This window comes from Vulpes lagopus, chromosome 24, assembly GCF_018345385.1.
Source record: "Vulpes lagopus strain Blue_001 chromosome 24, ASM1834538v1, whole genome shotgun sequence".
NCBI classification, from domain to species: domain Eukaryota; kingdom Metazoa; phylum Chordata; class Mammalia; order Carnivora; family Canidae; genus Vulpes; species Vulpes lagopus.
Window position 1 is genome coordinate 46,600,073 of NC_054847.1, and position 14,250 is coordinate 46,614,322.

Below are 14,250 nucleotides of genomic sequence, written 5' to 3' on the forward strand. Positions count from 1 at the left end.
ATTTAACCCCTGTAGGGGGCTACTTCTTTCTTTCTTTTTGTTGAAATGTAGTTGGCTGACATTATTATATTAGTTTCATGTGTACAACACAATGATTCAACATTCATATACATTATAAAATTATCACCATGATAAATATAGCTCCCATATGTTGCCATGCAGAGTTGTTACATATTATTAACTATGTTCCTGTGCTAGAGCCTGAATCGCCATACTATACGGTTTCACTTGTGTGTGGAATCTATAAAATAAAACAGAACTAGACCCATAGATACAGAAAACAATATGGTGGTTCCAGATGGGAAGAGGATGTGGTGATAGGTGAACGAGGGGAGGGGCATTAAAAAGAGCCTTTTCCTATTTAATGTGTATCTCCTAGAGGTCTCATCCAACATTTCATACATCGTGATTAATTAGGACTTTTTGGTTGAAATAAATCATCGCAAGAATAATGCACTAAACACTTTCATTTAAAAGATTTATTTACTTATTTGAGAGAGAGAGAGCAAGTGAGAGTGCACATGAGAGTGGGGAGAGACAGAGGGAGAGAATCTTCAAGCAGACTCCTTGCTGAGCACAGATCCCTACCCAGGAATGAATACTATGATCCATGAGATCATGACCTGAGCCAAAACCAAAAAGTTGTTGACGCTTAACAAACTGAGGCCACCAAAGTGGCCCAATACACTAACAGGTATTAAGACATCTTGAAAAGTTATTTGATTCATATTTATCCTATTATTATCTATACATACAACTATAGCTCAACTATCATTACCTAATTCACAAAAACATTAAAGAATTAGACAAACTCTTAGGTAAATACAAGACTCTTTTAAAATATGTCTATATTTCAGATTTGGGTAATTCCAAGGAAAATAAAACATCTCATTTTTTGTGATAAAATATCCCCAAACACAATGACATATAACTTTGAAATTTGAGAACTCATAAAATACCGAGTCACCATTTTCCATCTCTAAGCAACATACCACACTTTGTAAAAACTATTAAATCCAACAAATATTCATGTGAAAAGTTATAGAGATTAAGTCTAACCTTAAAATTTAATTGTATACTTGATTAGGATCTAATGAGAAAAAAAAAGAAAGATGGAGAGGAGTCAAGAAAAAAATAGAACTGTTGGTGTGTGTGTGTGTGTGTGTGTGTGTGTGTGTGTATAATTTTACTTTATTTTATTTGCATATGAGATTCTAGACAACAGAGGCTGAGACTAACACTAACTCAGGTGACTCAGATGAGGCATCATAGCACTAAAGGAATTGTTGCAGATAACACAAAAGTGCAACTTGAGTTTTCATTTACACAAGGAACATAAATTCAATCAATGTTTTGTTTTAGAGAAAAATAATAGAGCATTTAAGAGGATAAAAAAATCAAGGTTAATGTTGCTTAAATTGGCAACAAGATAGTCATTTTATCTGTGTATGGTACCATATATTAAATATTTAAAATACCATTAGTTCAGAGTATGAGGCTAAATAAAAGGATGGAATTTTAAATTCTATTTAATTACATTTAAATTTTGATACGGCAGACAGTGGTTAGGATTTTCAATCCCATGATTAGTGCTATGTCACATACTATGGACATGGTGAGGAGCCAGCTTCGTATTTCTATGTAATTATCTGAATGGATTATGTATATCATATATTCCAAAAAGTTACAGGGCTAGAACTGAAGCCTGTAGTTTGAAGGGCCAATATATCAAAACATATACGTTTGAATATTAATCCACTCTCATGAAAGTGACAGATGGTTTCTAGGCCAGTTCCTTTAGTCAGTGATATTAGCAGTCCAAACCCAACAGCATTGCTCTGCATGATGATCATTCTCACAACTGCTTTGTGTGTTTTTCTGAAAAAAGCCACAAAAATACATAAAACGCTTTCCTAAATGCTAAAACTTAAAAAAAAAACTATTTAGTAGCAGTGTGCTGATATTTTTTAATGCATATTGACCAAGTTGAATAGTATGTTAGGTTATTCATCATGTGGAGAGGCAGTATCTAATGCACCTACCAGGTGTTGTAGCTGAAGCATGAGAAAGTGAATATGACCTTCTCATTCATTTATGTAATCATGCTAGTTCAACTCTGGGAAGAAATTATGGAAAATGCATATCCTTTTTCTGTACTCTCAAGATTAATTTTGGGTTTGTTTTATTAAAATTTAGCAAGTATCAAGTAAATGCTTTAAATGATAAAAATATTGAGTTAGTCGAATAAAAAAGCATTAGGATCAAAGAGGAATACATATGTAATTTCCTATATTTTCTCAAGAGAAGTAAACTAGTTAACCATCTTGTTCTCCCTCCAAAGAGTAATATAAATGGGTACCAAGTGTAGAGGCAGATGAGATGATTGAACTTTGTGGAATATGATTGGCTACATCTTGCAAAGTGTAAAACACTGAACCTCTAAATGCAATCAGTATAAACACGCACAGACATACATATATTATATCCATATCTATCTATCTATCTATCTATCTATCTATCTATCTATCTATCTATCATCTATCTATCATCTATCTATCATCTATCATCTATCTATCATCATCATCTATCTATACCTATATACAGAGAGATAGAAGGAACATATTCTTTGTAATGCTGAACTATCCCTTTATTTTGTAATAGTACTTATTTGTGAGTTGAAGAAAACCAGCCAATGTTCCACACATTCCCATTTTATCTATCATGGCTTCTTTATATTGTAGTTTTTATAAATTGAATTGGACCCCATAACTGTTCACCTTGTACCATCAGTCTAGCATCTACTGATGCTCCTAGCAGCCCCTGACACTGCCCATTATTTGTGCTTGAAACAACTGATGAGATTACACCCCCAGCTGACAACCTGAATGCATTTCTGAGAAACAGTTCTGAGCAGAGAACCTAGTTATGCCATGCCTGGACCTCTGATAGAGCCGTGAGACAATAGATGGATATTATTTTTTTAATATTTTTTATTTGAGTTCGATTTGCCAACATATATTGTAACACCCAGTGCTCATCCCGTCAAGTGCCCCCCTCAGTGCCTGTCACCCAATTACCCCATCCCCCGCCCACCTCCCTTTCCACTACCCCTTGTTCGTTTCCCAGAGTTATGAGTATCTCATGTTCTGTCTCCCTCTCTGATTTTTCCCACTCATTTTCTCTCCTTTCCCCTATAATCCTTTTCAGTATTTTTTTATATTCCCCAAATAAAAGAGACTATATAATGTTTGCCCTTCTCTGATCGACTTACTTCACTCAGCATAATACCCTCCAGTTCTATCCACGTTGAAGCAAATGGTGGGTATTTGTCATTTCTAATGGTTGAGTAATATTCCATTGTGTACGTAGACCACATCATCCTTATCTATTCATCTTTCCATGAACACCAAGGCTCCTTCCACGGTTTGGCTATTGTGGACATTGCTGCTATAAACATTGGGGTACAGGTGTCCTGCTGTTTCACTGCATCTGTATCTTTGGGGTAAATCCCCAGCAGTGCAATTGCTGGGTGGTAGGGAAGTTCTATTTTTAACTCTTTGAAGAAGCTCCACACAGTTTTCCAGAGTGGCTGCACCAGTTCACATTCCCACCAACAGTGCAAGAGGGTTCCCCTTTCTCCACATCCTCTCCAACATTGTTGTTTCCTATCTAGTTAATTTTCCCCATTCTCACTGGTGTGAGGTGGTATCTCATCGTGATTTTGATTTGTATTTCCCTGATGGCAAGTGATGCGGAGCATTTTCTCATTTGCTTGTTGGCCATGTCTTTGTCTTCTTTGGTGAAATTTCTGTTCATGTCTTTTGCCCATTTCATGATTGGATTGTTTGTTTCTTTGCTGTTGAATTTAATAAGTTACTTATAGATCTTGGAAACTAGCCCTTTATCTGATACATCATTTGCAAGTATCTTCTCCCATTCTGTAGGTTGTCTTTTAGTTTTGTTGACTGTATCCTGTGCAGAAGCTTTTTATCTTGATGAAGTCCCAATAATTCATTTTTGCTTTTGTTTCCCTTGCCTTCATAGATGTACCTTGTAAGAAGTTGCTGTGGCTAAGTTCAAAAAGGGTGTTGCCTGTGTTCTCCTCTAGTATTTTGATGGATTCTTGTCTCACATTTAGATCTTTCATCCATTTTGAGTTTATCTTTGTGTCGGTGTAAGAGAATGGTCTAGTTTCATTCTTCTGTACGTGGCTGTCCAATTTTCCCAGATGCATATCACTTTAAGCCACTAATTTTATAGTAATTTGTTATGTAGCAATAGAGAAACAATGCCGGTTTGCTTCTACCTAACCTTTTGGGCACAAGCCCAGTAAGGCCACATTGCATTAGCTCAGGGAGAAGAAATTTACCAGAGACCCCAGGTCACCATGGAAAGGATAGGGATGCTCTTCATCTGAGATGCAGCTAGTACCTGACACTTGCAGGGCACATTTTGAATCAATCCATCACTGCCCTCTACCTCTCTATGTTGGCTTCACTGTCTCAGACCACTTTCTTCCACATAATGAGCAACACAATTACGATCTCGGTAGCACTGTTCAGTTTCAGCACCAATGAAATTATCCCTTCCCTTGGCTTTTATAGATTTATCAGTACATTGGCCTCATCTGAGTCACAGTGGTATACTACAACTAGTCGAGTGTGGCGTCAGGAAAGATTACTGGTTGACAACACCCTTCAAAACCACGTATTTAGTGTATAAGCCAAAAAGAAAAACCCACAAAAAACTGAAGTACAAGGGAATACTGGGCAGAGAAAAACAAGAGAAACGGTAGAAGAAACAAATATTCATTCAACAAACATTCATTTATATATGCCAACTACTCTCTAAGACCCTAAAGACACAGCTCACAGATACTCTGCCTTCATGATGCTTATTTTCTGAAGAGAGGAGGTACATATTCCAGGCATCAACAAAAAAGATATAATAGAACATCATGTATGAACAAGTTCTAAGGAAAGAAACAATAAGATTCAGAGATACTGTACGTGGTAGGAACAAGTTCCTTTTCTGTCCCAAACAGTTTACCAGGATTCAGTTTTTGGATTATGGCCGTGAACTTCTGTTTGATTGCAGGAAAACCTTGTTAGGATCCAAAGACTTGTGAAGGATCTGGGCTTAATAAAGGCAGTTTAAATTCCACATCTCCAGCTTTAAGCTTTTTTTCTAAGCCCCAGACTCAGATTCCAAAAACCAAAAGATTCCTCTTTATAATTAATATGTGAGACTTTAAGTAATTTAGTGGTTATAAGTATTCATCTGGAGTCAGATTACCCTGGCTAGGCCTGACTTGAGCATTTCCTATCTGGGTGGTCTAGGAACTGCTTGGGGAAAAGCACTGAACTCTCTGACTCCACACTGTTCATTCTAAAATTGGCAAAACTGTACTTGTTTCATAGGGCTACAGTGAGCATTACATGAGATGATTAATATGTGTGAACCACACTGAAAGGCGCCTGGCATCCAATAATTGCTGAAAATTTGCTAGCTCCTATAATTATAAGCACAGCTCCAGTTTATCCTGTATATTATTGCTTCCTGATTATTAAAATATGCATATGCATATCCAAAACCATGATTTCATTTATGTGACTCAAAAAAATTAGAAAAATAATAAAAAATAAATTATATATGAAAAAAGATTCAACTTTACTAAAATTCAAATAAATGCTTATATTAAAATAACAAATACTTCCTCCTTTTATCTACCCAAGTATAGAAGATATTTTAAAAGAGAGAATAGTCTTAACTTATATCTAATAAAATAGTTTAAGTTATAATACATTTATAGAGTTAAAAAACCCAGTAATTAAAATAACATTTATTATACACTTTCAAAAGTATTAGACTATAATTATGTTATAATGGTGAATATAAGTAATTAAACTATAAAATTGTGAATTCAGTATGATCCAAAGTACTTAAAAATATAAGTTAAAACACACACACAGACACACACACACACACGAGAAACAGTCCAAAATGTTAACTCTCTACTTTTTTTCTGAAGAGTCTCTTCTTTACCATTTTTATATTTTATGCTTTCACATTTGTTACAATAAATATACATTATTTTGTTAAGAAAAATATTTTAAAAATTAAATACGAAATGATTCCCTACAATCTATGGGCTTCCAAATATTTTAGTAGAATTTTCTCCCACTTTCTATGCTTCAGGATCCAGTTATTTCATGGAAGTCTTTTATCTCAATCATTTATTCTAAATGGAATTATTCTAGCTATTTTAAGCAAGGTGTGAACAAATGCAGAGAGTTGTATTTATAAAAGTCATCAGGGAAGGGTTGCAGAGAGGCAGGTTCTTCTCTAGAGGTACAGAACTGACGCACTAGGAACGCCATCGGAGTCCTGGAGGCTGCCACGGAGGACATCACAACAAGGAGTGGCCCCTGGAGAACACCTGCTTCTCAGGTCCGAGGATGGGGAATGAATGCCTTCAGTTTCAATTCTGAGATCTGAGAGTCACAGTCAACCTCACTGCTACTGAGTACCCAGAGGGATGCTGAAGGGCTTCCGCCATGGTTTTCTTGGCCATTAAGAGAAACTTTACATTTTTCTTCTCAAGTGTTTGCTGTATGTAAGTCAATTTTTATATTTTTGTTTTTTAATGATAGTCTTTATTATGAAATTCAAAAGTATTATTTTGACATAGATGTGTACACACACACCAAATCACATCCCATCAAAGCCAGTATCAAAAATTGTAGTGCAGAATATAGAGATTAAAATGAAGATTTCATTAGGCAATTTTGTTTAAATTATAGCAAAAAGAGCAGAAATTACATTATGGAGTTGTATTAATGGGGCAGTCACCAATTTAAAAATTAGCCATTTTTGAAATGCAGTATGTTCACATTTTTTTCCTTAACTATGCTTTCGTTCCTTCATTTACCTCTAGATTTTGTTGCATTCTGCCTTTACCTGTATTGTCTTTTTAATTCTCTGTTAAATACTCCAAGAAAAGGCATGGCAAGCTTCTAAATTTCCCAGTATCTACAAATGAACTTCTTATCCTTTGTCACTAATACCACCAGTAGAGAAATCACAAAGAGTACACTTCTACTTCAAGTAGCTTTATCACATTTACTGGATTCCTAGTTTCCTCCATGTGTACAGTACCCGTCTATATATAGTGCCCCTTCCAGTAAGAAAGGGACCTGAAGGAAGCTGAATTCTCACCTTCCACACTCAACTTGTTTGGTCTCACAAACTAAATAAAATACCGCTTGACCAAAACACAGCATTTCTGCAACATCTCCCTAACTTTGGACTAACGGCAATATGGCTAACACTCCACTGATTTCCAAATTGATTTGGCTGGCTGATCAAGTGTAAAGGTGGCTGTCTCCTTCTCCCTTCATTGCTTCATGTGTACACATGAGGTCAAGAGACAGGAAAGCATTCTCAATAAACAAGCTCTATTCTTTAGTCATTGGACTTGACAACTACCATCTCCTACTAGAGCCTTCAAATATATTCTCATCAACTATGAATTGGCATAAACACACTCATGGTTTCATTTATTTTTATTTGCCTTAGACATTACATGTAATTTGAAAGATAATTCCAAATCACTTCCATAACTCTGTGTTTACATGCTTGTTTTAGACAAGTGTGTCTATACCACATCATGCTATAAAACATGATGAATAAATTTCTGACTCTTTTCTAACATATTTCTAAGCATAGTAACTTTCACAATTGATTTAATTTTTATTTAATTATTTTCTTAATAGGCTCCACACTCAATGTGAACTCACTATCTGGAGATGAAGAGTCACATGCTCTAGTGACTGAACCAGTCAGATGCTCCCACATTTGGTTTTTTTTTTTTTTTTTTTTTTTTTTTTTAATTTTATTTATTTATGATAGGCACACAGTGAGAGAGAGAGAGAAGCAGAGACACAGGCAGAGGGAGAAGCAGGCTCCATGCACCGGAAGCCCGACGTGGGATTCGATCCCGGGTCTCCAGGATCACGCCCTGGGCCAAAGGCAGGCGCTAAACCGCTGCGCCACCCAGGGATCCCCCACATTTGGTTTTTAATGAAAACAATATATATTTATTGTAACAAATGTGAAAGCATAAAATATACAAATGGTAAAGGATTATAATCTTCATTATTTGAAGAGATCCACAAAAACAAAATCATATTTACACATGCATAAGTAATGCTCAACATAAATGAGCTCAAACACTCTTTATATGTTTTCCCATAAAGGTATTACAATTTACTAGTAGTTCTAAAAACTCTATGTATGTATACTCAAATAGCATTTGGTCTCTGAGAATTGTTTTCAACTTAACTACATCACCTTTTCCATCCCATAAGTAGTATATGCTACGTTGGAGCTTTATTTTTTATTTTTTTATTTTTTTATTTTTTTATTTTTTTCGTTGGAGCTTTTATATGGCCTGGTTTCAATACTGAAAATTTCTGATTTGAAATATTGTTTTGTTCAAATCATTCATCTGGGTCAACAACTAATATATGTATTGAGTGCCTATCAGGCACTGTTCTAGGTACTGATTTTTAAAAAAAATTCCTTTAAAACTATTTTCTAAACTTGTAATACTGCTATACTCCTTTTATAATTTAAAACACACTTATTCTCACAGTCTCTAGGGATGGAAAAAGTAGGATGTCATCATCATATTATTACTGATTGTATTATTATTACTGATTCATCTTATTTTTACTTTATTCCTCATCCTATATACCACTTTTCTAAATTGTGACTCAGCACTTAAATGATTTAACCCTATTTTTTCATAGAAGATCTTTGTACCACTAAATAGATGCTACAACTATACAGCCAAGAGATATTTCTACATTGTTTTATTCATTATAACAAGTGCAGCATTTTAATTACTGCACAGAATGCAGATTTCCCCCAAGGGCACCCACTGTGGAAAATGTTTAAATGTAATCACAATAAATCTTCTTATCCTTGTTATTTAAAGCATTCATCATTAAAACTCTGGGTTTTCCTGAAATACTTTTCCTTCCAGATCTCATTTCAGAAAAGTCATGCTTGAAGAGAACAACAATAAAATGGGTCAAAAAATTTTTTTAGTTAAAAGTTATGAAGACACTTTCATTGTCTGCCACTTACCATTGTGTGTGCAAGCCAAGGACATTTTTTATGATTTTACAGTTATCTAATTTACTGTTTATAATATAGGGAAGTTCATTTATTCTCCAGGCATCTGAGCTTTATCTATCTTGGTGAGATTTTTATGATTCGCCCAACAAATTAAATATTCAGGAAGAACAAAGGATGAAATATAGAAATAAAGCAAGTCTGAAAAATCAGAAAATAGGGATACAGTGCTTTGAGTAAAGCAACTCTAACAATTATATATATATTATATATATAGTCATATATTGTCTATATGTATGTGTATATATACCGTCATAAGCCATCTACATTCGAGTTACCTTTTAAAATAACAATAATAAACCATAGTCACATTCTGATTTTATTTAACATGCTATTTTCAAATACAAACACAAACAGAAATGATAAAGAGAGTAGATAGTACTAGTATTCCAGATTTCTAAATACTCTGGATAAGTAGGTACACAAGCAGATATTTTCAGGAGAAAAGTAAGTACTTTCTAAGGTTATTAAATTTAAAGACATGATGTATAAAAAAAGCTCTGGAAACCGTCTGAAGCTTAGCATTGGATTAGATATTAAATTTTAAGTTTTTGCATGACTGTGAAGAAACCTATAAAATACAGACAGAATATGTAGTGTTATGGTGTTAATAATCTTGATTCAGAAACAACCAGTGTCTGTTAATTTGGAGTTAAAGACAAAGATTTCCAAGTTTTTTTAATTACTCTTTCATTTCTCATTTATTAACTAAATTTTGCAAAAATTCTGGGTCACCTGATGAATTAGTTCATTTATCTTAATGAGGGACATACAGCAATCTATGAAAGTTAAAAAACCCTTTAAGTTTTGTAAGATCCTGAGCATAAATGGTATTCCTGACAGCAATCTAGTAATCAAGCCGTGCAAAGCTGTAGCTTGGAAAATTTGTTTTATTTCTTCCTTGTATGGACATTTTCAATTAAATATAAAGATTTTTTGCTTCACATGGTGGTTTTAAATTGGTATTTCATCATTTTATGTATTGCTTGCACTGGCTCTGGGTTATTTAGCATTTATTAATAATTTCCATTTTGACCTTTCCCAGGTTTTGCTATTTATTAGGTGTTTATGCACTATTGCAGAGATGACTGAGCAGAATTGGGGGATTTTTTTTACCCCTTTTTAAAACTTCATACTTTAAATTATTTTTACATTGACCTTTAAAGTTGATATGTAGCTAAGATTTGAAAGTTCTGTGTAAAAACCACCCTGCTGAAACATCAGACAATACCAAAAGTTCAAAACAGATTGGCTGGTGGAAGGCTGAAAGCAAAGGAGACCAGGATGAAGAAAGAGAGAAGGCAGAAAGGAGCAAGGAGCATCAAGAGAGGGGGGACTTTGGCTTATTCCCCATCACCACTTGTTCTGTAAATCATTACTGGCTTAGGAAGGCAAGAAGCACACTGTGTGTAAATAAGTTGTGTTTGATGGAAAGTGACTTCTGAATATATTTGGAGAAGGGGCATTTTATTTTTCCACTTGCTTATTGTACCTTGAATGATCATCCTATTTTCATTAGTTAATTTCATAAAACACGTCGAATTTGGTCCAGGTTAAAATCTGTGGGATCTTTAGGTTTTAAGGATGCAGTCACCGATTGGTTTATGTTTTATGCTTGGTTCATACTTGGAGTTCTGATGCCAGAGATTACAAAATAGCTCAAAGAATAAGAGCTGTCTGACATGAGGTCAGAAGGATTATAATTCTTTTATTGCTTGTGGCCAATAAAAGCCATAAACACAACTAATTGTGTTCTGCTGAATCCCATAAGATAGTGGAGTAATGCTCTTCTTCATTTGGAATTTTTCCTGACTGCTCATTTTTTACCAAGGCTTGGCATCGGCAAGAAACTATTTGTTACCTGCATTTTCTAATGGACAACAACGTTCTCTTTTTCTTCATTAAAGTGTCATCCAATGAAAGATGAAATCTCGTTTTTAATCAAGCAGCAAAGTGTAGCTGATTATATGTAACAAAATAGTTTGATGTTTATAGGGCTATTTAAAATAAAAAGGCATCATTGACTGAGATAAACTATAGTGTAAATAACCCATGTGTAGTAATAAAATGGCCTATTATGTGATGGATGGAGCCAAAGAATTCAAGTTTCATCAAAGAGCTATATTTCAAATTTTAATCCAATTTACCTTCTCTTCTTCTACCTTTGAAGTATGGAGACTCTATCTTTAGTTAAGCTTAGGAATATGCCATTGAACCATCATAGCTGAAGCATTTGGCAAAACTGTGAAACATATATGTTGTCTTTGTGAAAATGAATAATTTATGTTGTTTTTGAGTTCCAAAAGTGAATTCCCCAGACTTTGCTGGAGTGTTTTGCCCATATTGTGCTACCTACTTAGGAAGCCACAGAAAGAACTCACAATGAGGCTCATGTGCGTCCCTATCCTCAGGACAGCCTAGGAGCCTGTGTTTATCCTCCATTAGTATTTACTCTATTATGAAAAAACTTAATGTTGATATTAACTTTGGGAATGTGCATGTGGAGAAGGAGGCCAGGGTTGTATTTATTTGAGTGAATTAACTGTTAAAATGGTAGAACTGGAATCTAATGTGCTTTGTCATGTTACATTTTCCTTTTAAAAATAATCTATTAGGATAAAATTTATGCAACATGATGTGAACCGTTTTTAAAGTGACAGTTAAGCAGCATTTAGTACACTTGCAATGTTGTGCAACTATAATCTCTCTCTAGTTCCAAAACATTTCTGTCACTCCCCAGTAAGACCCCATACCCATTAAGTATTTTCTCCTCATTCCCTATGCCCATAGCAACCACCAACTTGGGTTTCTGTCTCTATGGATTCATCTATTCTAGATATTTCACATAAATGCCGTCATATAATATGTGACTATTTTTTGTGTGGTTTCTCTCCCTGAGTATAATGTTTTCGAGGCTTATCTTTTCTCCCAAGAAAATACCTATTTGTTACTAAATTATGCTTATCCTCAGAATGTTTGAGAGTGGACATAACACATGCTGTTAGTCCAGATAGACCCTGAGCGAAATCTTCGAGTTTTCAACTATAATACTTGGGATACAATGAATGTTATTTAACTTTTTTGGGCCACATGGTCTTGCACATAATTAAGAAATAAATAACTGTTTAACAGGATAATTTTGAGGCATAAATGACTTACATTTAAAAAGTTCCAGAATGTACTATGCCCTTGATATTTATTCCAATTGGCTTAGCAGAGATTAAATTATTCCAGTACCTTCACAATTCAATGATTTAACTGATATTCACTCAAATATTTCTGTCAATATCTATTGCCATGTAGGTAAGTTAATAATAAATATCCCCCATTTTGCATATGTAAACTTTTTCATTATTTTGGCTCTATTTCTATACAGACACTTTATTTTTAAAATATTTATTTATTTATTTATTTATTTATTTATTTATTTATGAGAGAGAGAAAGCATGCCAGTGGAGGGAGAGGGAAGAGACAGTGGGAGAGAGAGAAAGAGAGAATCTCAAGCAGACTCTGCACTGAGTATGGAGCATCCATGGGACTTGATCCCACAACCCTGAGATCATGACCTGAGCTGAAACCAAGAGTCTGAAGTTTAAAGGACTGAGCCACTCAAGTGCCCTTCTAATGTTCCTTAATAAATTTTAGAAAAAGGATAGTTTAATGGAAGTTAGCCTTAAAAAAACACAATATTGCTATGTTTGGTTTGCTGCTCATTTGCCTGAATTTTAATATTTTTTAATTTTTTTCATCCTGACCCATTTTATAAGATTTCTGTGTTAATGATGAAATTCTTCCACAGAAGATGATATATTCCTTAGGATAGAAATTTCAACAAAAGCAAAGGGATATTAGGTCACAGAGCTGTTTCTGCTTTACACTGAGATTGTTATTTCAAATTACACACACAGTTAAACTGCTTTTATCTAAACTAAAGAAAAAAATCTATTTTATAGGCTTGATTATGACATAGATGGTAGCAGGGTTTTATTTTTGTAAAATGGAAATCTGATATTTGGTCCTGAATTTGAAAATGGTCAAGCCTCAGATCTAATGCTGTTTATGCCTGCACAGTATATCAGAGCAAAAATACTCTAAATATAGATTGCAATTATAAGGAACAAACAACTTGGTTATCTGTTCTCATCACAGGGAGCTTGTCACTAGTTAAACTATTAAAAAAAAAAGTCAGGGACTATTTTTTGGAGATTTTAAATAAGTGACTCTCTCCCTACTGTGTTCAGGTATATGTCAATTTATTTTTCTTATTAGACATTTTCCTGGTTAATTTTTATTTGTATTGCTTCTCTTTTCTTATAACTCTGTGTTAGCTCATTGCTTGTTAGTTCATGACTCATTTGATACATTTGTGGAAATTAATCTGTTCTATGTCATTTTACATGATAATTTTATTGAAATATTTCATCTGAAATTCCTTTGAAGCCCATGAGAAATGAAATACCTTTCTTTATACTGTTTTATCAAATTTTATGATGATCCTCCCTTAAGGAATATCACACACACATTGACCAAAAAAAAAAAAAAAAAAAAAAAAGCAAAATAAGTTGCATTCTCTGATTTCTAAACTAGAAAGTGAAACATAATTTCCCTCTTAGCCTGGTTGCATGTTGTCAGTTCTCATGTCGATTTTCTGTAAAATGTCATTTCTGTAGGATGAATGACCACCCATAATCAAATTATATTTCAAGACCACAGTCCCTTAATAAAGTACTTATCAGGTTGATTTTTAAAGCTTGGGAAATAGTTATGGAACATATTTACTGTTGGCATTTACTCAAACCTCTCAGCTCAAGATTTTGTTTCTAAAATAGAAATAATATCATGCAATGTGACTGTATACAGTTAGTAATATAAATAAAGTGTGTGATCTATCTTCCATATGTATGCACCAGATGCATACATATTAAAAATATGTTAATTTTCTCCCCTGGAAGAACATTTTATATATTCCACATCATACTTCATTAGAATATGTGTAATGATAAAATATATGTACAGTTTTAAAATGAAACTTCAAAGGAAGATTATGCT